At 35.6% G+C, this 26,358-nt stretch overlaps 4 long non-coding RNA genes across 5 annotated transcripts; 3 read left to right on the forward strand and 1 right to left on the reverse strand.

Annotated features, from left to right (window-relative positions):
* The first annotated feature begins 3,693 nt into the window (after positions 1 to 3,693).
* Positions 3,694 to 4,975, forward strand: LOC126670383 (uncharacterized). Its single transcript, XR_007638721.2, has 2 exons — positions 3,694 to 3,845; positions 4,565 to 4,975. It is a non-coding gene; the product is annotated as an uncharacterized LOC126670383 (long non-coding RNA).
* Positions 4,976 to 10,672: 5,697 nt separating this feature from the next.
* Positions 10,673 to 13,276, forward strand: LOC126670328 (uncharacterized). The gene is made up of 3 exons (XR_007638715.2): positions 10,673 to 10,817; positions 12,061 to 12,147; positions 12,866 to 13,276. It is a non-coding gene; the product is annotated as an uncharacterized LOC126670328 (long non-coding RNA).
* Positions 13,277 to 16,080: 2,804 nt separating this feature from the next.
* LOC126664512 (uncharacterized) lies at positions 16,081 to 16,932 on the forward strand. The gene is made up of 2 exons (XR_007637443.2): positions 16,081 to 16,316; positions 16,413 to 16,932. It is a non-coding gene; the product is annotated as an uncharacterized LOC126664512 (long non-coding RNA).
* Positions 16,933 to 21,536: 4,604 nt separating this feature from the next.
* On the reverse strand, positions 21,537 to 24,411 carry LOC126678890 (uncharacterized). Of its 2 annotated transcripts, none has more exons than XR_007640763.1 (4): positions 24,273 to 24,411; positions 24,069 to 24,163; positions 22,472 to 22,558; positions 21,537 to 21,756 (listed from the first exon to the last, which is right to left on the reverse strand). It is a non-coding gene; the product is annotated as an uncharacterized LOC126678890 (long non-coding RNA). The 2 variants fall into 2 exon arrangements; XR_007640762.1 differs by having other exon boundaries at positions 24,257 to 24,411.
* Between the last annotated feature and the right edge of the window lie 1,947 nt (positions 24,412 to 26,358).

Consider the following 26,358-nt stretch of genomic DNA (forward strand, 5'->3'; position numbering starts at 1 on the left):
GTGTCAGATTGTGCAGCTGATCTATATCATAAGGAATGTAGAGCAACGTATCATCTGCAAACTGAAGAATCGAGAGCGGCTCATAGTCTGTAGAAAAGCGGAAGCCATTAATAAATCCCAGAGCAGCCGATTTATCAAGCAGGCATTTTAAACCCTCCACCGCGATTAAAAATAGGTAAGGAGATATAGGATCTCATTGCCTTACTCCTCGCCTCAATACAAACGGCTCTACAGGACTTCCGTTTACCAAAACTGATGTCGTACCTGTAGATAAGCAGACCATCATCCAATCCAACCATTTTTGCGGAAAGTTCATGCAGCGCATGACAGACATCAAGTAAGTCCAGTCAATGCTATCAAACGCTTTATGAAAATCAAGTTTAAGGACAAGCAAACTATCCTTCCTCCTTGTTGCTAAATGAATGAGATCATTAGCAATCATAGAACACTCTAAGATGCTTCTGCCCTTTATAAAAGCATGCTGGTTGCCAGAGATAACCTTATTAAGCATAGGAGCCAACCTCAGAGAAAGAGATTTCGATAGAAGTTTAAAGAAGCCATTAACCAAACTTATAGGTCTATAATCTGAAATACTCGCCGAACCTGCCACTTTAGGAACCAAAACCATGAAAGAAGTATTTATCCCCTTAGGCAGGACACCCTTGCCGTAAAAATCATCAAAGAAATCCAAGAAGTCCTTCTTCATAATTGTCCACGCCTTTTTGTAGAAGTAAAAATTAAATCCGTCTGGACCCGGAGCCTTTTTTTCTCCACAAGATGAAAGAGCGTTGAATATCTCATCATGACTAAAAGCTCGAACAAGACCATTAGCCTGAATATCAGTTAATTTCTCAAAAGATAACCCCGTGATGTCAAAATCCACACCCTCTTTAGCACTATACAAAGATTTAAAGAAATCTCTAATATAAAATCGAATATCACTAGGTTCAGAAAAAGCTGAGTCGTCCACTTGGATAGTCGAAATGTGGTTATTTCTATAATGTTTAGAAGAAACACTATGGAAAAACTTTGTATTTCTGTCTCCTGCTGTACTCCATCGCAGCCTTGATTTTTGCATCCACATTGATTCGTTCCTTTTTTCTGCTGTCCATAACTCGGATTTGAGATTCCATAACATAGCCTTCTCCTCTTCCGTGCATCTGTGAAGGTCAATCTGCGCTTCTTTCTCAAAAATCATAGACGTAAGTTCTTTGATCTTTTTTCTCTGATCTCCGAACGTGTCTTGGTTCCAAGCTTTAATCAGGTAACGCAACTCTTTCAGTTTGCTTGTCAAACCCAGCTTTCTTGTGCAGACCGTGGCCCAACTATCAGCAACAAACTTCTCAAATTCTTCGTGATCCCACCAAGCATCCACTGATCTAAACGGTTTAGGTCCCCAATCAAAGATATTAGCTGAGCGGACTAATAATGGCACATGATCCGAATAATTCCCTGGCAACGCTGAGAGTGAGATGAACGGCCATAAGATACCTACTGAAGACGAAATTAGACATCTATCGATACGTGATCTCGAGTAGGAGTTATGCCAAGTATAAGATCTTCTTTGCAGCGGTAGATCTAATAGCTCTGAACTATTCACGAAATCGCCGAAAGCCAACATAGAAGGAGAGTATCCTATACCATTTAGCCTATCATCTGGATGGAGAGTTTCATTGAAATCCCCGCTGATGATTGTATTGGCCGTAAAATCTAACAAAGAGCCAAGTTCCTGCCACAACACAAGTCTCTCCACGGCTACATTACTTGCATAAATGAGGATATGCCGACAAAAGACGTCCTGGTAAAGGAAATCCATGGAAATCCATCTCGAACCCTTATGAGTAACAACATTGCTTAACAGCATAGAGTTCCATATAAGCAGAATACCTCCAGAAGCCCCTATTGACGGAATCCAATCATATTTAAAATCCAGATTTGGCCAGAGTTTTCTAACGAGAAAGTCATCGATGAGTTCTGTAATACCCCGTAGAATTATTAGTGTTTATTTTCGCTAGTGTCCAATTTTAATTTATTAGGACCTCGAAAATAGTGAATAAATTCACGTGATGAATTTATATGGGTAAAAATGTGATTTGCTATGTGTTTGCCTTAAATGTGATTTTTGGCAATTTTACGTGTTAAAAGTGAATTTTGTGATTTTTCACTAAAAACCGTAAAAATAATTATTTTAAATATTTTTAAAGGCCAAAAAATATTTTAACTCAGCCCATATGATATGATTTAATGTTTTTGAGTGTTTGAGAAAGTTGAGATTATTTTGCCCCTAGAGTTCGAATTATTTACAAGAATGCCATAATGGCAAACTTGTAAATAATTGAAACTCCAAATAAATATCTAGATATTTCTATATGAAGTCTTGGTGTCCAAGCTAATCCATCATCTTCTCCATTTTGTGGGTGCCGAATACACCATAGCTCCCAACACAAAACTTTATACTTACATTTTCTCTCAAAACTTTCTTCACGAAAATTGTCGGGAATATTACGTAGATCGTGTGTGTGTATTTGCATGTTCGTTTGAGGTATAATTTCAAGCTCAAATCTTAGTTTTTATTTGCTGATGTTGGTTGAGGTCTAGAAACATGCATAGGATGGTTTATATGTGATGTTTGATGGATAATTAGTTGGTTTTAGTTGCTAGTTTAATGGGTTTCGGTTTTTAAATAATTTTTCCGTGAAAATTAAATTATTTATTTAAATTTCTGGGCTGATCTAGATGATGATATTTATATATGCTTTAAAGTGTGATTTTTGTGGATTAAAAATGTTAATTAATTCGGGTGATAATTTAATTAGTTGGGTTTCGATTTTTAATTGTTTTAAAGCTTGAAAATAGCTTAAAAATGGTAAATAAAGGGATTTTTAATTTCTGGAAATAAATTGGTTCATGTATGAGTTATATTTGTGGTTGATGTTAATTAAATGGTTGATGGTTAATTTTTAGCGGTTTAATAATCGGGTTTAATTTTTATTAACTCTATTCGGCTAAAATTGTTTAAAAAGGGTATTTATGTCATTTTTAATTTCTGGGCAGAAAATATTTATGAAAAATTTATGAAATGTGTTTGATAATTATTTATGGAATTTAAATGATTTTTGTGTAGTGTTTTGAAGGATTAATAATCGGTTTTGTTTATTAATCATTAGTTCGGTTTTAATGGTTAAAATAATGGAAAATATTATTTTAAAAATATTGGGCTGCTGTTTTTACAAGATAAAAATTAAAAATGTATTTGAAAATGATTTTGGTGAATTTCGGTGTTAAAATGGCTTAAAATGAATTTTTAAGCGTTTTTAGCGTTTTTGAGTTTTCCGGCCAAAACCACCGGAATACGGTGACCGGAGTATGAGTAGAGGGGATAGAGCATGTTGGCTCAGTCCTAAACTCATTTGGCAGCAGTTAGTGCCGAAATGTTTTTGGCAGAAAATAAGGGGGGGCCGAGCCCCGGGTCAAAAATATTTTACGGAAAAATATTTTTGGATATTTTTGAATTGTGATATGTTTGTTGATATTTTCTAAAGGTGTATTTTAGAAAAGTATGTGAATTGAATGTGTGTTAGAATTATATTGAAAATAAATAAACTACGTGGTGTATCGTATAGAAATACGATGACGCGGAAATAGATAGTCGGAATCAATTTGGTTAGTGATTATGTGGTTTATATGGTTGAGTCGGTCTAGAGTTTATCCTAGAATTTAGAGTTATTACATTTATTAATGTTTAATCTCTAAATTAGATCCAGCGAGTTTTGTCGCGGAAACCGGCGAGCAAAGGTTTTGATATTCGACGGGTGATATTTTTATATTTGGAATAAGCGAGTACTGTGAGTGTGTTTACAACTTATACTGCTATATATTAGTATTAAAAATATTGCGAACTGCTATACATGATTTGCAAATGCTTTAATTTATTTTGAATTTAAATCGCATGAACTATTCATAGTGTTGAAACCGATTTAGATTCATTGAAACGTGCTTACTATTGGGCGGCAATAGTGCTGTGTGATCACCGGTATTGCATTTAGAATGGGTTGCATGTGAAAATGGTATGTGGAAATCTGGAGGACGGTCTGGAAGTCAGGCGACGGCCTAGACATATGGCAGATCTTCAGAGGCAACGGAATATAGACGACCAAAGGCAGTCAGCAAACTGCCGAGATCTGGGAGGTTGAACCTTTTATTAAAAAAAGTGAAATTGGCGACAGTATTTATGTACTGCCGAAATCCGTTGTATTGTAAGAAGAGTCTGGGACTTTCAAATACGTAAAATAAGAGTAATCGGATTTGACAGGCTAAAAGTACAAAAAGAGAAAATAAATACGGCCAAAGAAAAATAAAAGGTTAACCCGAATGGAATGGAAAAAAAAAATGGAATATTTATGTTTCCTGTGTTGAAAGCATATAGGAACATGAATCATGGTTTAGGGTTTCATATGAATCGGTAATCTGGAATGCATTGCTTTCATATTAATGTTTATTAGTACATGTTGTACGCATTCACCAGTTTTTATAACTGACCCCGTTGAATTTAATATTTTTACAGGCGAGTAGTTTGAGGTGAGGATTTCCAATTTCTTGTTCCGGAAATCCCTGGATTGAATAAGTGAGAATGACTTTCCTTTATGTGTCTAGAGTTGCAGTAGCTAGAATAATGAACGGTGATACCTTAGTAGTCGTTGGACTTATTTATGCTTTATATTTTATTATAACGCTCAAACTCTGATATAATGTAATATGTGAATGCTGTGCGAAAGTCCGAGCGACTGCACTTGAATAAAATGCGGCGAACGCATCTGCATAGTGAAATGCAGTTAAGCCCATTAGAGAAATGGCCTGCATAGTGAAATGCAGTAATTACCATAGTAAGATGGTATGCATAATGAGATGCATGATAAGCCATAGAGAAATGGTTTTGAAACTATAATGCGATAATTAAAGAGAAAAATTATGTGCATGTTTTAAATGGTAATTGATAATAGAACGTTTTAAACTGCGATTTTAAAATGTTCGAAAATGATTTGAATTCCGCGAAAAATTTTAAGTGATTTTTAATGTATTTTTAAGGCTTGCTACGGGTTTCGGAGCAACCACTCCCATTCCCTAGCGCCGGTCTCGATGCCGAGAATCGGGTCGTGACAAAGGTGGTATCAGAGCAATGGTCGAAAAACGGGCCATTGTCGAGTTTGATATCAAAGTGATGGTTTATAATCTTAAACCATTACTAATATGTGAAAGGTGGTATCATTGTAATATACCGTTTGAAATGTGAACCTAGGAAATTAATATATATAGAGTCTACTGCAACATATAAGTTTCTGTCATGTCATTTGTTAAGTCATCATTTGTTTTAAATATTCCCAGCTGTGCTCTAGGATCGAGTCTGTATGCTTGTTAGGAGTAAGTAGAGCCTGATAGTATACGATTAGAACGCTTAGATAGATTTTTAATAGACGACGTGCTTTGATCAGAATGGCTGATCAGCATGAGGAAAACATTCAAGAGGAGAATGTTCATGATGAGGAGTCCGTTCATAACGATGCGATACCCGCAGCAGGCGAAGGTCGTGGTCGTGGACGTGGACGTGGTCGAGGTCGTGGTAGAGGCCGTGGGCCTAATTTTAATATTCCGGGCTTTGATTTCGAACAATTTTTAGCTGGCATAGCAGCCATGCAAACGAATCAAGTGGAAGTGCAGAATATGCACAGAGAGCAGTTGGATTACCAACAGCAGAGAGTTGGTGCTAATGTTGATCGTGATCTCGTTATGGCTTACATGAGGCTCAAGCCCATGAAGTTTGATGGATCAAACGATGCATTAGATTTCTTGGATGAAGTAGAGATGAATGCTAGACGTCTTAATGCTAGTGAAAGACAGTCTATACTGATGGTGGAGATGTCAGTAAAAGGATCTGCGAAGGATTGGTTTCAAAGGCATATTCAACCAAGTATGGGAGAGATGACTTGGAATGAATTTGTCACTCGATTTAAGGAATTCTTTCTGCCGTTATCAGTAACGGAGAATCATCGAGAGAAGTTGTTGAATTTGAACAAGATAGGAAAGACGGTGCAGGAGTATGTGACGGAGTTCACAAGGTTGAGTCGTTTCACACCTGATCTGATGTTGGATAGAGATAGGGTGAATTCAAGGTTTATTAAGGGGCTAGGACCCGAATATATTGGATTGCTATCTGATGTTAGGAAGGATTTGGTGCAAATCATCGATAGTGCACGTCAGATGGAAAGTACTTTGATCCAATTTGGAAAGATCAATGTTACTGGTGAGCTCGTAAGAGAAGGAACTGCTAGTTCGAATACGAACAGGTTCACTGGACCATATCGTAAAGGATTTAAGAAAGGAAAGAAAGATAGGAGGTTCAGTATGTCTGGATCAAGTTCTAGTGGACGAAGTTCAGGAGGAACAGTACCACTATGTAATACTTGTGGGAAGAAGCATTTTGGGGTATGCTTTATGACGAGAGGTTGTTACACATGTGGACAACAAGGTCATTTCTCAAGAGAATGTCCTATGTCTGGACCACAAGGTTCAAGTGCTAGTGTTGTTCAACCAGTGTTTCAACAACCTAGACCTGTATATCCTGCAGTGTCTGGGCAGGCACAGAACCAAAATGTGTTTAATGGACAACGTGGAAGAGGATATGGTTTTGGTAATCGTGGTGGAGGAAGGACCATAGGCGGACGAGGATCTGGAGCAACTGCTAGCGGAGGGCAGGCTAGAGTTTTTGCGATCAATCCTCAAGAGGCGAATGCGTCGAATGCGGTAGTGCAAGGTATATTTTCAATATCTTCGCATGATGCATCAATTTTATTTGATCCCGGTGCTACGCATTCATTTGTATCGTCGAGTTTTGCATTAAAATTAGGAATTCAACCTGTGATTTTGCAAAACCCATTGTTAGTAGCTACACCTGTAGGCGAAAGCATAGACGTTACTGTAGTGTATCCGTCGTGTCCTGTGTTAATTGGAGAGCGAGAATTGCTTGCGGATTTGTTGTTGCTTAATGTCTTAGAATTCGACGTCATCCTAGGAATGGATTGGTTGTCGCGACATTATGCAAATGTGGATTGTAGAGAGAAGATAGTGACGTTCCATGCACCTGGAACTGAACTTATCTCTATACGGGGAGAGAAGTTGGAAACCCCAAAGAGTTTAGTCTCGGCTTTAAAAGCGAGAAAGATGTTAAGTAAAGTATGTCAAGGATTTTTAGCTCTGGTACGAGATGTTCAGAAGGAAGTTGGAAGTGTGAATGATGTACCAGTAGTTTTGGAGTATTCTGATGTGTTTCCAGAAGAGTTACCTGGATTACCACCAGATCGAGAGATTGAATTCTGTATTGATCTAGTTCCTGGTACAAGTCCAATATCGATACCTCCGTATCGTATGGCACCAGCAGAACTAAAGGAGTTGAAGGATCAATTAGAAGAATTGATTGATCGTGGATTTATACGACCAAGTGTCTCACCTTGGGGAGCACCTGTGTTGTTTGTTAAGAAGAAGGATGGATCAATGAGACTCTGTATAGATTACAGACAACTCAATAAGGTCACAATCAAGAATAAGTATCCTTTACCCAGAATTGACGATTTATTCGATCAATTGCAAGGAGCGAGGTACTTTTCGAAGATTGATCTGAGGTCTGGTTATCATCAGTTGAAGATCAGAAATGATGATATTCCAAAGACTGCATTCAGAACAAGATACGGTCATTATGAATTTTTGGTGATGTCATTTGGATTGACAAATGCACCAGCGGCTTTCATGGATTTGATGAATCGGATTTTTAAACCGTTTCTAGATCAATTCGTGATAGTGTTCATAGATGATATCTTGATTTATTCGCGCACAGAGGAGGAGCATGCGCAACACTTAAGGATTGTGTTACAAACTTTGAGAGATCATCAGCTTTATGCCAAATTCTCGAAGTGTGAGTTTTGGTTAGAAGAAGTAGCATTTTTGGGACATGTAGTATCTCAAAGTGGGATTAAGGTGGATCCTAAAAAGATTGAAGCTGTGATGGATTGGAAAAGGCCAAGTTCAGTGACAGAAATTCGTAGTTTCTTGGGTTTAGCTGGTTATTATAGACGGTTTGTGCAAGACTTTTCTAAGTTGTCTGCACCATTAACTAAGCTGACTCAGAAGAATGCGAAGTTCATTTGGACTAATCAATGTGAAGTGAGTTTCCAGAAGCTGAAGGAGTGTTTGACAACAGCTCCAGTTCTGGCATTACCTTCTGGTAGTGATGGACTTACAGTCTATTGTGATGCTTCTAGGATCGGGTTAGGATGTGTACTGATGCAACATGGACGAGTTATAGCTTATGCTTCTCGCCAGTTGAAAAAGCATGAAGTTAATTATCCAACCCATGATCTAGAATTAGCAGCAGTAATATTCGCATTAAAGATTTGGAGACATTACCTATATGGAGCAAAATGCGAAATATTCACTGATCACAAGAGTCTGAAATACATATTTGATCAGAGAGAGTTGAATCTCAGACAGAGGAGGTGGATGGAATTGCTAAAGGATTATGATTGTACGATACAGTATCATCCTGGCAAAGCTAACGTAGTGGCTGATGCGTTGAGCAGAAAATCAGCAGGAAGTTTAGCTCATGTTACTTTAGTTGAGAAGAGACCAATGATTGGAGAAGTGCATTCGTTGTTTGATCAAGGAGTTCAATTAGAGGTTTCGTATTTGGGGAGTTTGTTAGCTCAAATGACGATTAAACCTACATTAAATGATCAGATTAAGGAACTTCAGACAACGGATCCTCAACTAAAGCATGTTATTGCAGAAGTTCAAAAGGGAATGAACTCTGAGTATAATTTGAAAGGTGGTATTCTGAAATTTGGTACAAGGGTGTGCGTACCAAACGTAGAAGAATTGAAACAGAGAATTATGATGGAGGCACATGGATCTAAGTATAGTGTTCATCCTGGTTCTACCAAGATGTATCACGATGTTAAGGAGATGTATTGGTGGAATGGTATGAAAAGAGATATAGCAGAATTTGTTGCTAAGTGTCCGATATGCCAACAAGTGAAGTTGGAACATCAGAGACCATTTGGATTTTTGCAACAATTACCGATACCAGAATGGAAATGGGAAAGAATAACCATGGATTTTGTCGTTGGATTGCCTAAGTCGCAACATGGTTTTGATTCGATATGGGTTATCGTTGATCGAATGACAAAGTCGGCTCATTTCATTCCGATCAAGGTTACCTATACAGCAGCGAAATTGGCACAGATTTATGTTGACAAAGTAGTCAGTTTACATGGAGTTCCTGTGTCAATTGTGTCAGATCGAGGATCAGTTTTTACATCCCGATTTTGGCAAAGTCTGCAAGAGGCTTTAGGAACGCGCTTAGATTTTAGTACGGCGTTTCATCCCCAAACGGATGGACAGTCTGAAAGGACCATCCAGACTTTGGAGGATATGTTAAGAATGTGTGTTTTAGATTTCGGAGGCCATTGGGATGAGTATCTACCGTTAGTAGAGTTCTCATATAACAATAGTTATCATTCCAGTATTGAGATGGCACCGTATGAGGCGTTGTATGGACGTAAGTGTAGATCTCCAATTTGTTGGGAAGAAGTTGGAGAAAGGAAGTTGACAGGAGCTGAAATAGTTCAGATTACGTCTGAGAAAGTGCCGTTGATTAAGCAACGTTTAGAAACTGCATTTAGTCGGCAAAAGAGCTATGCTGATGTGAGGAGAAAGGATATAGAATTTCAAGTCGGAGATTTTGTGTTTCTTAAAATATCACCTATGAAAGGTGTAATCCGATTTGGAAAGAAAGGAAAGCTAGCGCCGAGATATGCAGGACCTTATGAGGTTATTGAGCGAATAGGAGCGGTAGCTTATAAGTTAGCATTACCGTCTGAGATGTCGCAAGTACATCCAGTGTTTCACGTGTCGATGCTTAGGAAGTATATACCTGACCCTCATAGACTTATTCAACCTCAGGAGGTTGAGATAGACGAGGAACTATCTTATGAGGAGGAGCCCATAGAAATTGTGGATACCCAGATTAGGAAACTCCGTAGTAAGGAGATACCTATGGTAAAAGTGCTCTGGAGGAGCCGTACAATTGAGGAATGTACGTGGGAAACAGAGGCGGATATGCGGAAACGATATCCCCACTTGTTTGCTCAAGGTAATAGTTTGTTTTGAAATTCGAGGACGAATTTCTTATAAGGAGGGGTGAATGTAATACCCCGTAGAATTATTAGTGTTTATTTTCGCTAGTGTCCAATTTTAATTTATTAGGACCTCGAAAATAGTGAATAAATTCACGTGATGAATTTATATGGGTAAAAATGTGATTTGCTATGTGTTTGCCTTAAATGTGATTTTTGGCAATTTTACGTGTTAAAAGTGAATTTTGTGATTTTTCACTAAAAACCGTAAAAATAATTATTTTAAATATTTTTAAAGGCCCAAAAATATTTTAACTCAGCCCATATGATATGATTTAATGTTTTTGAGTGTTTGAGAAAGTTGAGATTATTTTGCCCCTAGAGTTCGAATTATTTACAAGAATGCCATAATGGCAAACTTGTAAATAATTGAAACTCCAAATAAATATCTAGATATTTCTATATGAAGTCTTGGTGTCCAAGCTAATCCATCATCTTCTCCATTTTGTGGGTGCCGAATACACCATAGCTCCCAACACAAAACTTTATACTTACATTTTCTCTCAAAACTTTCTTCACGAAAATTGTCGGGAATATTGCGTAGATCGTGTGTGTGTATTTGCATGTTCGTTTGAGGTATAATTTCAAGCTCAAATCTTAGTTTTTATTTGCTGATGTTGGTTGAGGTCTAGAAACATGCATAGGATGGTTTATATGTGATGTTTGATGGATAATTAGTTGGTTTTAGTTGCTAGTTTAATGGGTTTCAGTTTTTAAATAATTTTTCCGTGAAAATTAAATTATTTATTTAAATTTCTGGGCTGATCTAGATGATGATATTTATATATGCTTTAAAGTGTGATTTTTGTGGATTAAAAATGTTAATTAATTCGGGTGTTAATTTAATTAGTTGGGTTTCGATTTTTAATTGTTTTAAAGCTTGAAAATAGCTTAAAAATGGTAAATAAAGGGATTTTTAATTTCTGGAAATAAATTGGTTCATGTATGAGTTATATTTGTGGTTGATGTTAATTAAATGGTTGATGGTTAATTTTTAGCGGTTTAATAATCGGGTTTAATTTTTATTAACTCTATTCGGCTAAAATTGTTTAAAAAGGGTATTTATGTCATTTTTAATTTCTGGGCAGAAAATATTTATGAAAAATTTATGAAATGTGTTTGATAATTATTTATGGAATTTAAATGATTTTTGTGTAGTGTTTTGAAGGATTAATAATCGGTTTTGTTTATTAATCATTAGTTCGGTTTTAATGGTTAAAATAATGGAAAATATTATTTTAAAAATATTGGGCTGCTGTTTTTACAAGATAAAAATTAAAAATGTATTTGAAAATGATTTTGGTGAATTTCGGTGTTAAAATGGCTTAAAATGAATTTTTAAGCGTTTTTAGCGTTTTTGAGTTTTCCGGCCAAAACCACCGGAATACGGTGACCGGAGTATGAGTAGAGGGGATAGAGCATGTTGGCTCAGTCCTAAACTCATTTGGCAGCAGTTAGTGCCGAAATGTTTTCGGCAGAAAATAAGGGGGGGCCGAGCCCCGGGTCAAAAATATTTTACGGAAAAATATTTTTGGATATTTTTGAATTGTGATATGTTTGTTGATATTTTCTAAAGGTGTATTTTAGAAAATTATGTGAATTGAATGTGTGTTAGAATTATAATGGAATTATAATTCTATGTTTATTTATTGAAAATAAATAAACTACGTGGTGTATCGTATAGAAATACGATGACGCGGAAATAGATAGTCGGAATCAATTTGGTTAGTGATTATGTGGTTTATATGGTTGAGTCGGTCTAGAGTTTATCCTAGAATTTAGAGTTATTACATTTATTAATGTTTAATCTCTAAATTAGATCCAGCGAGTTTTGTCGCGGAAACCGGCGAGCAAAGGTTTTGATATTCGACGGGTGATATTTTTATATTTGGAATAAGCGAGTACTGTGAGTGTGTTTACAACTTATACTGCTATATATTAGTATTAAAAATATTGCGAACTGCTTTACATGATTTGCAAATGCTTTAATTTATTTTGAATTTAAATCGCATGAACTATTCATAGTGTTGAAACCGATTTAGATTCATTGAAACGTGCTTACTATTGGGCGGCAATAGTGCTGTGTGATCACCGGTATTGCATTTAGAATGGGTTGCATGTGAAAATGGTATGTGGAAATCTGGAGGACGGTCTGGAAGTCAGGCGACGGCCTAGACATATGGCAGATCTTCAGAGGCAACGGAATATAGACGACCAAAGGCAGTCAGCAAACTGCCGAGATCTGGGAGGTTGAACCTTTTATTAAAAAAAGTGAAATTGGCGACAGTATTTATGTACTGCCGAAATCCGTTGTATTGTAAGAAGAGTCTGGGACTTTCAAATACGTAAAATAAGAGTAATCGGATTTGACAGGCTAAAAGTACAAAAAGAGAAAATAAATACGGCCAAAGAAAAATAAAAGGTTAACCCGAATGGAATGGAAAAAAAAATGGAATATTTATGTTTCCTGTGTTGAAAGCATATAGGAACATGAATCATGGTTTAGGGTTTCATATGAATCGGTAATCTGGAATGCATTGCTTTCATATTAATGTTTATTAGTACATGTTGTACGCATTCACCAGTTTTTATAACTGACCCCGTTGAATTTAATATTTTTACAGGCGAGTAGTTTGAGGTGAGGATTTCCAATTTCTTGTTCCGGAAATCCCTGGATTGAATAAGTGAGAATGACTTTCCTTTATGTGTCTAGAGTTGCAGTAGCTAGAATAATGAACGGTGATACCTTAGTAGTCGTTGGACTTATTTATGCTTTATATTTTATTATAACGCTCAAACTCTGATATAATGTAATATGTGAATGCTGTGCGAAAGTCCGAGCGACTGCACTTGAATAAAATGCGGCGAACGCATCTGCATAGTGAAATGCAGTTAAGCCCATTAGAGAAATGGCCTGCATAGTGAAATGCAGTAATTACCATAGTAAGATGGTATGCATAATGAGATGCATGATAAGCCATAGAGAAATGGTTTTGAAACTATAATGCGATAATTAAAGAGAAAAATTATGTGCATGTTTTAAATGGTAATTGATAATAGAACGTTTTAAACTGCGATTTTAAAATGTTCGAAAATGATTTGAATTCCGCGAAAAATTTTAAGTGATTTTTAATGTATTTTTAAGGCTTGCTACGGGTTTCGGAGCATCCACTCCCATTCCCTAGCGCCGGTCTCGATGCCGAGAATCGGGTCGTGACAAGTTCCTTCTTAGATTCTAATAACCCAATAAAAGCCAAGTTGTGTTCAGTAACCAAATTGCGAATAAAATTTTGTTTCCTCGGAAACAAAATACCCCCTCGACAATTCCATGAGACAAATGAAAGCGGTAAAGACATGGAATTAATATAAACCTTGAGATAGAAAGGAAGCTCAAATCTGCCTTTGTTTCTTACTAGCTACCAAATTACTAGCTAACTTCTTCAATGTAGCAGATCTTGTTTCTCTTTTAAAAACTCCAAGGTTATGACCAATTTGCCAAGTTTTATCTGCTTCTTGTTCCTCTGGCGTAGAAAACGAGTTTTCTTGTCTGATCGTGACATTAACTAGATTCATAGTAGCAATATCTATCTCTGGGTTATTATTCAACTGAATCTGGCCTGAAGCTTCATTACCCAAAGCAGGAATGCGTTGCAAATTTCTCTGAATACTCGTCTCCTTCATCTGGTTATTATCAGCAGTAACAGCGATTTCAATCAGCTTGCTATCACTCACAAAGGAGTCTGCAACAACTGTATCAATACTCTCCCTCTCGCCCATGTTTAAACTTGGTACAGCTGAGTTTGAATTACTAGCTTTAACTCCCTCTAATTCTTCAACTGCAGAGTCTAAATCTTCCAAGATGTTCCTGATTGGAAGTGAGTCAGAAACCATAACCTGATCTGTAGCAACATCACCCATCGGATTGGAGTCCAGTATTGTTGGAGTAGTTCCAGTGTTTTTTGTTGCATGGCCATTGAGGAAATTAATCAAAATATTATCACGTAAATTTATTCCTCCCGTACTTGCTCTCCTTTTTTCCCCCTCTCTGCTAAACATGTCTGCACACATCATAAGTTCTTCTCCTCCTTGGTGATTCTGTTTTTCCACAGAATTCAGTTTGGCCACTGAGGTTTTTGGAGGAGCACCAGACAGCTTCTCTGTCGTACCCATCAAGGGTTTAGAAACTGGACTTACTCCTTTAATTCCTCCACACATAGTATGAGAATCAAAGGCTACCGCTTTCTCACATTCGACCGCATATACAGAACGTGAGATATCCCCAATGCTCACTTCCACCGAATGATTGATGTATCGGCAAGTGCTAGAAATCAGAACAAAACCAACATCATGTCGCTCACTAAAGTTAACTGCTATTGCCTCGCCAATACAATTCCCAATCTTCAAAAACACTTCAACTGTCCAGAGATAAAGTGGAACATTTGCTATCGAGACCCATACTAATCTTGAGAAGGATTGTTTATAATCCTTTGCCCAACCGAAGAATTGAAAAAAATCCAGTAACGATGGCCCTGAAATCTCCATAAATTCAACCGCTGCCAGGATTGATTCAAAAGTTATAAGAATTTGGTTTGCACCCATAAAACTAATCTTTTCAAAAGCTATACCATGATCGCAGAGAAAGTTTTTAGCTTCCAAGATCTTTTTTATGTCTGAAACTCTTGCCACAATTGATCTCATCATCCAATCGTTTGTTTCCACGAGAACCTGTTCATCGGTTAAGGCTAATTTCAACACGGGAACTTGAGGGCAGTCTGTTACAGGTTCAGCAACCGGAACATAACCTGAAATAGCATCCTTATAACTCCTATTATCCTTGAAAGCTGGTGATAAAATCCCACGCTTGGGTGTGTGGTTAGCAGTAGGTCCTGTAATAGTTTTAGGGTCTTCCATCTTCTTCTCAGGAAATCTAGAGCGAAAAGCTCTTAACCTAAATTGGCCAATTGCGATCATGTTCAACTGTTTGAGAATCCATTGTAAGTCTTTGGCAGAATCTGGTCTGAAAAAACCAAAGCTACAGTTCCGCTTAGACAGTTTCGTTGCTAGGGAAACTCGTCCGATAACTCCGTATCTTGCAAAAACCTTTTCAAGATCAAAATATCTCCATGTTCGTGGGAAGTTTTCAAAATAAATCAAACTTCTTTGTGTAGATGACAGGTCCGACGTTCTGGAATCGGTTTGCATGCTTGAACGTTCAGAATTCCATGCATGATTGTTGATTGCAGCTCCGGTAGGATTAGGGTTTTTGGTGTTTTTTGGGGGTGGAGGGAGAGGAGGGTTCATCGCGGGTTTTTTTTTGGCAACCCTTACTTCTATAAATATTTTCAAAAATTCGATATCTATGTAAAATTGGGAACTCTGTTGTTTCATATTCTTTATCTTTGCTAATTGTGTCTCCTTGAGTTATCTATCATTTTTTAGCCCATTGCATTTGCCCCATTCATTCAGCCCATTGTTTTTGCCCCATTCGTTCAGCCCATTGCTTTGTCCTATCCAAATAACACTCCACAAGTTATCACAATTGAAAAATTATAAATTATAAAATACTGTATTATTAATTTTATTTGTAAAAATGTTTACTTTTTTAAAATTAACTTTATTAACTCTTTGTTTTATTTCTATTTATAATTTTAAAACCTAATTCTTTTTTAAAAAATTCAAAGGTTTAAACTTTTTACTTATTACTCTTTTTTCTTCGACGATTTTTCTTCTTCGTTCTTAGACTTCTACATATTCTTTTTAGAGCAAAAATTCAATTGTTTATGTTAGTGACTTAGGGAAAAAAATTAGCAAAAATCTCTCAATTTTTAAAATCCATTAACACTGGATACCTTATTTTATCTTATTCCTTTTCTAACCCTCACCTCACTTAAAGGTTAGAGTTAAAAGGCAAGGATTAAGAGTAGCTGGTTGGTGGTCAGAAAGGCAATGGAAGTGGTCGGACGGAAGACAGCGGTGGTCGGACCAGCACGCAACAGTCTCATCTCTCACCAATCTTTCTCCACTGCTCAATAGGCACCATTACCACTGATGATTTCTCAATTCATGTTTGTTCAGGTGATGTTCTTCTTTTTCCGTTGAGATCTCAGCTGCTATTTTAGCCAAAATCTGTCAATTCATCGACTCTTAAATTTCTACCGTTGATATTTTCAGTCCCATCAAGCTCTGAAGCTGAATCAAACAATAATTTCACCGACCATATGATATATTAGCAATTCAAATAATCATCTGCAAATTCACCCGTGTTGATAAAAAGCAGTGGATATGCAGATGAAAGAGTTATGATGAAGCAGAAGAAGGAGAAAACAGAGCTAAATTACATGGCTTCTTCACCGTTAAATAAATAAAACAATGGAATAGATGATTTAGTGAAAAATATGGTGGATTGTGATTTACCTTTTGAATTTGTTCTTATTTTCCGTTGTTGTGTGTGGTGGTTTGCTTATTAAGACATAAGCTAGTACTTTTACTTGATATGTCCATATCATTTGCTTTTGCTTTTTTTCTTATCCAGTTGAGGTTTGGAATTTTGACTTTGTGATGTTGAAATTACATGAAACTGGTGAAATATCCTTATATTGTGATTCGACCAATTGGTCCAAATGTCATTTGATGCAATAAACATTTTGTTATGATTGTTGTTATGATAGAGATATGTTGTAAGATATGTGTACCTGTTTATTTCTATTTTAATTCATACTCATGCTTGATTTGCAGTTCATATAATTCAATTATATTGAATACAACTTTGTTATTAATGTTGTATAGAAGCTTTAAAGTCATTCTTGATAATTTTAATTCTTAATATAAAATATTAAAGTAAATTAATATGAACTTAATATGAACTCGATATAAATTTAAAATAAACTATTTAAAATTAATTTTTTGCAAACTGATTATCAATTTAAAATTAACTTTGTCTAATCAAATTAACTTACTAATAATTCAAAAATAATGTTCTAAAGTGACAAATAAATTGAATGTAAACTATCTAAGTTTGACACGATAGTCGGTGTAAACTTTATATAGAATTGATATTAATTTAAAATAAACTTAATGTCAATTTAATATGAACTCAATATGAACTTAATATAAACTTAATATGAACATAATGTCAACTCGATGAAAATTTAAAATAAACTTATATGAACTTAATATAAACTTAATATGAACTTAATGTCAACTCGATGAAAATTTAAAATAAACTAATACGAACTTAATATAAACTTAATATGAACTTAATGTCAACTCGATCTAAATTTAAAATAAACTAATATAAACTTAATATGAACTTAATATGAACCTAATGTCAACTTAATATGAACTTAATGTCAATTTAATATAAATTTAATGTCAATTTAATATCAACTTACTATCTAAGTTTTTCATAGTAGTCGGTGTAAACTTAATATTAATTCAAATTTAAAATAAATTTAATATCAACTTTCGAAACTATTTTCTTTATTATGCAACATTATCATAATAACCCAATTATATCTTTGCTTATATGGTAACCCATTGTTTATAAGTGCATTCACCTGATAATGAAGATATAGATACAATAATTTATATCTTGATTGCCATGAACATGAACAAAAACATAACCCTAAATGTACAGGATAAAGCAAGCACTAAGAAGTTAAATAAGCTTTTAAATATCAATATAAGGAAGCTATTTGCCGGTGTGAAAACACCACAACGGCTAACAGAGTGAATAGTTATTTAGCTAAATTGATTGCATATATATATATATATATAGTGGACAAGTTTTCATGATAATATTTTACAGAATTTGCAGATGTAAGACATACATGAGTTGTTCATTTGAAACACCCACAAATAGCAACATCGCATAACTGAAATCTGTATGTATAATCAACATCATGGTTGGCCAAAAAATCTGATTTTATATGATAAATAATTTACATATCAAAACTAAAGAGAACGATACAAATTTGAAACTGAACAGCCCACAAAAAGATTAAAAAATGAATTGCAGGTCAGTGATTTGCATCAAAAACAGCAACTGTAAAATTTCCATTTGGGTCATTAATGACCACACACTGACCCACCCCTATACACACAAACAAAGAATCTTCAAGCTGAGGGTAACAACGGAGAACAAAGAATCTTTAACCCTCTTCGGAGCTGGGATCTCCAGCTGGATTCGTCTATACGAATAGATGTTTGTTCATCTGTAGACGAACCAAGCTGAAGACGAACCCAGCTGGGTTTATCCAAAATGAACAGTCCGAAATCGTGGTTCTCTTCTCCGGCGAGGCGCTACGAGATGGAGGTGAGATGAAGGTGGAGGCTATGCGAGGTGGAGCGAGGAAAAATGATGTAGTGATCCAGAAGCTCAGAGCCGTATCGGCCACCGCCATTGACCTGACCATCTCTATTGCGCTGTTGATCCGACCACCACCGTTGATCGGACCATCTCTGTTGCGCCGTTGATCTGACCACTGCTGACGGCACTCCGATTATTGACCGACTATTGAAGATTCAACCACCAACAAACCACTTCTAATCCTTAGCCTTAAAGTTTTCAGGTATCCCGGCGAAGATTTGCGTAAACTTGTCCCAGTTGTAAACAAAATGAAGGACAACAGGTGAAGGTTAAAGATGTCTTATTTTATAATTAATTCAGCTACTTTTGGGTTATGGAGGATTTATAAAAACTTTTTATTTTATTTTTGAGAGATTACTGCTAAAATTAAAAAATTGAGATAAAAACATTAGATAGCACCACTTTTAGGGGATTTGTGTAGATTACTCTTTTTTTTATCAATCTCAATGATTCCCTTTTCCCTCAAATATTGGACTTTTTATTTATTTTTCTTTATTTTTTTAAATTTATTTATTAATTTTATTCGACAGCAAGAGTTTGGGTGTTTTACGACAATGGCGTTTTTTTTCGACAGTCATAGTCTGCTATATTTATTAGGAATTTTTTTACTCATTTTTTAAATTTTAGTTTCATCATCATCTTTGCATGTTATCATTTTTTGTAGGGTTAATGTCAAAAATCACAAACTTTACACATTTTCTCAGGCTAATAATCACCCACGGCCCCTGACTTTAGGGGTACCTTACGACAAACCCCCTGATAAAAAAAAACGATCAGTAAACCCCCTAATCTTTGTGGCGGCGCTCGCAAAACCCCCTAAACCCCAAATATGACGAAAATACCCCTGGCGCCGTCTTTTTTAGTCAACTGTCATTTTTTTGAAAAAAAAAAAATAAATCTGACGGCGCCACGTCAACTGCCATGTCAGCAAAATACCATAAAAATTTTAAACACCCAAAATACCCCTAATTTAATTTAGAAAAAGACAAAAATAAAATAAATCAACCCAATTTAAACCATTTAATTAACCGACCCAACCAACGCCACCCAACCAACCCGCCACCCGACCACCGCCGGAAAATTTTCCGGTCATCTTCTCCGAGATGACCGGAAAATTTTCCGGTCATGCTCAGATCTGTTCTTGGAACAGATCCACCATGGATCTGTTCCAAGAACAGATCCCACGCAGGTAAACAATTTTGAGTACTCTGTCGCTAAAAACCTCATCTTCCTTGGTACAGTACTGTTATAACTGGTCTTGATCACTATTAATTTACTTGTTTCTTCATGAACTGCGTAAAAGAAACCAACCTCTGCAAGAATTAACAAAACCCATAAAAATAAAACAATAGCAGCAGCAACTCGAGTTCGAGTTCCTGTATTCATCACCATACTCGAGCTTGAAAGCATCTTTAATGGCCTCAGCAGAAGCACGATGACCGCCACCTGTATCACTCATAAGAATCAACACATTTTTGGTTCTTTCTGCACCAATTTGAACAAGCTCCATAGTCCCATCTTCGTCTTCAAAATCATCTTCACTTTCATGAATATAATATTTCTTTACATTATTATTATTATTAAAGTTGCCACTATTTGACCCAAAATTGCCGTACACTTTCTGTAATACCTCTGTTATCGAAGCTTTCTTGGGAGATGCAACTTCCATCACCATTTTAATATGAAAATAATACAGAAAACAACCAAGAAACAGATATAACCAGCAACTAATTAGTTTTAAATATTCATAAACAAGAAAAGAAAGATCATATGAACAAGAAATACCCAGATGGATAAAAAAGTTTAATTTATGTTCCCGCCACCGGAAATGGGATTTTCCGGCGGAGAGACGGTGGTGGGTTTTCTTAGGGAAAGAGAGTTTCTTGTTAATGTTGTATCTGTTCCAAGAACAGATCTGAGCATGACCGGAAAATTTTCCGGTCATCTCGGAGAAGATGACCGGAAAATTTTCCGGCGGTGGTCGGGTGGCGGATTGGTTGGGTGGCGGCGGTTGGGTCGGTTAATTAAATGGTTTAAATTGGGTTGATTTATTTTATTTTTGTCTTTTTCTAAATTAAATTAGGGGTATTTTGGGTGTTTAAAATTTTTATGGTATTTTGCTGACATGGCAGCTGACGTGGCGCCGTCAGATTTATTTTTTTTTTTCAAAAAAATGACAGTTGACTAAAAAAGACGGCGCCAGGGGTATTTTCGTCATATTTGGAGTTTAGGGGGTTTAGCGAGCGCCGCCACAAAGATTAGGGGGTTTACTGATCGTTTTTTTTTATCAGGGGGTTTGTCGTAAGGTACCCCTAAAGTCAGGGGCCGTGGGTGATTATTAGCCATTTTCTCATTTTAATCACGCAGTTTAAATTTTCTCATTTTCATGCACGAACTACCACTTTTTCTCAAATTCATGCACGGTGATGAGGTGGCACTCATTCATTGGTGTAAATTGACCTACACCTCAGCGAATTACACCAATGAAGCCGTGACACCTCAGCACCGCGTATGAACTTGAGAAAAAGTGACAGTTCATGCATGAAAATGAGAAAATTTAAACTACGTGATTAAAATGAGAAAACGTGTAAAGTTGGTGAATTTTTATGACATTAACTGTCACGACCCAAAATCGAGGGCTTAGACCGGCGCTAGGGAACGAGAGTGGTTGCTCCGGAACCCGTAGCAAGCCTAAAAACGAGTAAATTTTTTTTCGCAATCAAACATATAATTTTGCACAAAACGTTTTCGGAAAAACATCATAAAACAATATTTCATATACGTCGAAACCGTTCTTTGAAAACCAATGCATAATCGATAGGAACCAAGGTCTTACTCTGCGATAACATAACCCAACATTGCCTTGTTCCGAATCAGACAATTTTATACCAATTTCATTCGTAGACAATTGGTGAAAATATCAAACGGGTAAAAACATAGTTTTATAAATCGTGTATCTATATTTTATAAAATCCGAGTTAACAGTTGGACCTCGTTTGATACAAACAATCAAATATAGACTAATATCTACTGACTACTGCAGCGCTACGAATTGAAGCGTACTTCAATACATACTTTATATATTGCAGACTTCCGGAACAAGAATGGAAGTCTATCTCTTTAAATACTATCACCTGAAATAAAACACTGTTGGGGGGTAAGACAACGCTGAGTGAGTTTACACGTTACTAATGGTGTTACATAAAATAACATCGCATTTAAAAATAAAACATATATAAAAGAACATAACATGTATCAAGTATTAGATCCGATTGAAACCTTAATCTTAAACTTATACTATTTCCTATCCGTATCCTATTCATATTATATCCATTCATACTGTACCAAATCATTTTGATCCAAGTGGTACGGTCCCGAGATAGTTCAACCGAGTTACTCGTTACCACGTGACGTAGTCCCGAGATAGTTCAACCGAGTTACATCATGTCACTGCTTAATCCCAAGGTGTGAGTCCCGAGATAGTTCAACCTAGTTACTCACTAGATACGGGTCCCGAGATAGTTCAACCGAGTTACTCACATATCTACCAAAAACATAATTCTCCTTACTCCCAAACATAGTCATCATTTAACGAGATCATATTAAACATTTTTAAATACAAGCATCTATCTATACTAATTCTATGACTGACTCGGACACTGGTGATCACACAACCTATTGACGCCCAATAGGTAGCTCGTTTCCTCGGATCACTATACTAGTTTTATTTCATACAAAATAAACATTTAATAAAAATAATAATTATTATAAATAATAATATTTCATGCGATGCATTTATAATAATAATAAACAAAATAAATAACTTTTATTAATAACACACAAAAGTAAATTGTAAACTCACCACTTGCTAACCAAAATCTTCGAGAATTCGTAAAGTGGTATCGCATTCATCATGTTCTGGGTCCCGTTGGTGGTCGTCTCGCCGGGTCTAAGAAAATCCGATAATTGCACTAATTAATAAAAATCTAACTAGAATTACTTATACAAAAATTGGGTTTCTAGCCAATTTCGGCTATCGAAACCGCTTATTTAAAATAGCCCGTACTAAGAATTAATTGGACATTTCCATAGTCCGCAACATCGTCTACAACATTCATTTAGACTCAAACTTCATTCGACATCTTTAAAGTTTCCAAAATTTTCCTCAAAGTTAGCTTCTTAAATTTTCCTATTTATTTCATGTTTTTGGACAATATTTGAGCTATTAAAAATGTGACATAAAGCAGTCCAAATTCTAAATAAAATTGACATTCCTAAAGTTCGGAATGTCCTCTACAACTTTTGTTGAGACCTCGAATTAAAACTAGCATCCGAAGGTGTCGGAAATCAATCCTGAAGTTGATACCTTAAATCTGGAAACTAAAGCTGTCAAAACAGCTTACTACTGCTGCTGTTTCAGGCCTCGAAACAGGGCAAGTATATTGGTCGAAATCCAAAACAAATTTGACATTTTTATTCTCCGTACTCCAATGAACAACTTTCGTGAAGATTTCAACTGATTCCGACTTACCATTTGCTCACAATTTAATTCCAAAGTTTCCCTTTTTGTTATGTTTTAACACTTAGTTTATTTTTTTCTAACTTATATTTCCAGTTTTTGACTCAACTTCAAACACGGATAATTTTTTATCCGACTTAACAATACCACGTTTATTTTCCTTAAACTCCATCTATGCAACATCATTTATCTATTCTACTCATTTGTTTGGTTAATATTATTACGGATTGAGGTCCGTTTTTGCTTGCGAAGTAGGCTTCACAGCTTGGTCGACAACATGTCCAGATTTTTTATATAACTATCATGCTACATATTTCAATCATTCTAGCCACTTATACTTATCCAAATCCTAATCCAATTGTCACGTTTTATTCTCCGTATATTCATTACGACATACCACTTAAACCTTTTCTAAAACCATCGCTTAAAGTCTTCCGAAACGCGGTCGAAAGTGAGTGTCATAAACTGTTTTGGGTTTAATTTTCTGCATTTTATAAACCCAGTTTTAAACCTCTTTAACCATGATTTTGAAGTTCCGAAAATTACGTTTTGGACTCGAGTATGCGTACATCGACCTAGTGTCGATGTGCCATTTTTATGGCTGCCGGAGCTCAATGGCAGCTCCGCCATTTGCAGCAGCAACTGCTGCCAATTTGCAGCAGTTTACTGCTGTCGATTGCAGCAGTTTACTGCCGCCAATTGCAGCAGTTTTCTGCTGTAAATTTGCAGCAGTTTTCTGCATTATACGGGCATGGGATCGACTTAAAAATTTGTAAATTCCGACGTGTCTTAAGCCCTTTAAAACATCCCCGAAAAGAGCCCCTATATCCATCAAAATTCCAACTTAAACACTTATCCAAAATTCATTTCAAAAACAGTTTGCACCTCAATTTAAACTCATCAAACTTATCATCATAAACCTTTTAAATTCAGAATTTACCTTAAGTTTGATTAATAACCCATTCGGTCGAATCCTTGCTCCAAGTTTCCATCATCAAAACTCAACAACTCAAGCTCCATATCCATAGTTTATTCCTTAACAAGCATTAAACATCTAAAGTTAACTCAAAGTTTAAAAATCCTTAGTTTTCTTATTGAAATTCCATAAAAATTCACAATTGAACTTACCAACTCCTAAGCTTACCTTGATCACCATTGCTTTATCATTTATTTGCCTCAAGAACCATGGATTTTGGTTGAGAATTGATACCCCTAGCTTAATGATGAACGGTTCGGCAAACATAGGGAAAAAGGAAGTTTTTTGGGTCAAATTCTTTCTCTGATTTTAGTTTGCTATAGGAAATGAAGAGGTGGAATGCAAGGTGTCCTTATCTTATTAATTTGATGGGTAAAAAGGTCTATCTAAGTGCTTAAACTAGGCATCTCTTACAACTAAATCCTTAGCCTTTCACTTCCTCCAATTTAATACCAAGTCATTTTCGTAATTTAAATAGAACCTTGACGATTACTCTTTATCAATAAATAATGGACTTTGTCGCATTATTTATTTATATGGGTCCAAATAATTTATTGATATCGTTTTCCTTTTCCGATAGTCAAAATCCGTTTAATTAATATACTTTCGTCCAATTTCTATAAAATTTAATCTTAGCTTCTAAATTTTTATTTTACAAACTTTATCGTAAAATTTATTAGTTCGGGACTTACCATTTATTTTATTTTAATTTTTTTTCTCTTTAGTCCCGTTAAATTCCAATTTATCAAATAATAATTTTACTTAAATTATTATTTTACGATAATTTTAATAGACTCACTTTGGTCTATTTTCTTATTTCTCGAATTCAATTCCGATGTCCCCAATTAAATTTTCACACTTTTGCCTCGTGGCACCTCACTTGGTATCTCTAAAGGTACGGGGTATTACATTAACCCTTTTTTGTATTGTTAGTTTGCTATCATATGTTCTATATATGTGCTCGTATTGCTTATTTAGCATTTTTTGGGATTAATTTTAAATTTTGAATTAATTTTAGTTTTGTTATACTATTTGGACTAATTAACTATTTTGAAATTTGGTCGATTTTTCTTATTGTCCTAGTTTAATTTGCAACTCTAAAGTGCTTGGGAAAAAAATCTATTTTACAATTTTTTGGAGCTCTTTGTGATACTGTTATGAAATTGTTTTAAGTTTATAGTACAAATGATGAAAGTTTATAAAGAGATATTAAGATGAGAAGATTTGGTAATGTTACTTTTAAGAAGGAAGATGTAGACACCTATTTTCTTGACAGGTAAAAAGTGATAAGAGACTGAAGCGTCCAATAATAATTTTCAGAGAAATTTGTCCGGATGACGATCTTATGGTCCACTTAATTGGACTCAAGCTGGTTAGATCCGTGCGCAGTTGCAAACTTCAGGGATTGAAACGTATTTAGCTGCAAATAACCTATAAAAATCTAAAGAGATTGTGATCTAAATCTGAGAAATTGGACTAATTGCAATATTTCAGAAGTTTATGCGCCAATTTATAAGTTTGATGGACTAAATTGACCATACTGAAACCCTTAGAGTCCCATAAGCCTTTTTTAACACTTCTGGCCACCAAAAACAACTTTTAGTCTATTTTTATGTGACACACAAGAATTACTATGAATTTTAATTAATTAAATCCTAATGATAAGAGTCAAAGTTAATCCTAATCCTAAAACTCTATCACTCCATATATTTTCACCATCCCTGTACATCTCTAACTCTGACCCCTAAATCAGCGTAGCTGAAGGTCGGCAAAATTAATCACCAGAAAAGCACACAAACCCTAGGAATTATTAGTGTTGGCTGAACCCTAGCACACACACACATAAACACATCGTTCGATCAAACAAAGTTAAGACGCTTCAATCACTCAAGAACACACTGCTACACATCGATCCGAAGCTGGATTCCACGTCTGGATCACCAGAAAACAAGTAAAGGGCTCAGAACGGTACCTCTAAGGATCCAAAATCTTCTTTTATCACTTTTATCACTTTTTAATCATAACTATTGAATTATGTGTATTAGGATGCATGTTTAACTTGATTTGATTGTCTTTACCATAAACTGCCATCAATTTCCATAACTGCTCTTTGCCATGCTTTTAACATGATTTCCATGATAACGATTTATAAGTATGCTTTAGGGCTATTTTAATAAGTTTTATACATCATATGTCAAATCTGATCTATTTCAGTACTTAGTTTGTATGTTATACTTGATTTGTCACGATTGTC

This window comes from Mercurialis annua, linkage group LG1-X (genome assembly GCF_937616625.2).
Source record: "Mercurialis annua linkage group LG1-X, ddMerAnnu1.2, whole genome shotgun sequence".
Taxonomy (NCBI): Eukaryota; Viridiplantae; Streptophyta; class Magnoliopsida; order Malpighiales; family Euphorbiaceae; genus Mercurialis; species Mercurialis annua.